The sequence below is a fragment of the Poecilia reticulata genome, linkage group LG14 (genome assembly GCF_000633615.1).
Source record: "Poecilia reticulata strain Guanapo linkage group LG14, Guppy_female_1.0+MT, whole genome shotgun sequence".
Lineage (NCBI taxonomy): Eukaryota > Metazoa > Chordata > Actinopteri > Cyprinodontiformes > Poeciliidae > Poecilia > Poecilia reticulata.
This window is the reverse complement of record NC_024344.1, coordinates 4735443-4736432: the sequence shown is the minus strand read 5'-3', so window position 1 is coordinate 4736432 and position 990 is coordinate 4735443.

The window sequence follows — 990 nt, the reverse complement described above, 5'->3', positions numbered from 1 at the left end:
AGTTTTGGAAAGGGGTGGCCAGATGGGGGCCATTGATAATGTTGGGTGACGGAACCTTATTATGATGTTGCAATACATGCATGCGCAGTAAAAGGAGTATCTGCTTCTCTATTAAAGACAACATCTGATATGAGAATGAATAAATAAACAAATAAATAAGTGAATCCTGTCTCCTCCCCTCCCTTCTTATTTATACACCCTTTGGATGAATGCAAGCAACCCCCAAAAACTAATCTAGTGTTTTTGGATTATAATGATTTGCTTAAGGACTTCTAATATAATTAGTCTTGAGTGAGTTAACTATTTTAGTGGGATACAAAGTAGTACATAGTCAAGTAACAGGACAAGGATGCTTTTTTACAATATATTTTACAAAACAATATCAGTGTTAATGCATTTGTGCTCATCTTTGCTCTAATACTCGGCATGTCTAGGTCAACATTACTTTTGTATGCAGTAATTAATTTATTCTGAGTATAAATACAACTCTTCTATACACCTCTAACAGCTTAGAAGAATTCATGATGAGCAAATAGACTAGACAGGTCATAGATAAAGTTGTATAAAAGTTTCCCGCAGGGTTAGGTTCTAAAACAGCATCACAAACTATGAATATCAGTTTGACACAACTGCAAACCTGCCAAGGTTTGGCAAATCACTGACTAGCTGTCAATCAAACAAGCAGCTGCAGGGCTCATTATGACTCTGGAGGAGGTGCTGGGGTCCATTGCTCAGGTATTTGTCCACACCTGGCCTGAAAAGAAAGCCGTTGTTGAGGGAAAAAAAAAGTAATTAGAAGTGCCATTCTGAGTGTGGGAATATACATGGAGTGATATGAAATTAAATGTGTTTCTTTCTAACCTTTGTAATAATATACATTCAAAATCCAGTCAGAAAAATAGAAAAAAAATCAAAGCTGCAGGAGAGTCAGCTTTAAGATTTATATATATAGATGCAGAAGAGTGCTTTAAGATGCACTCTCCTGCATCT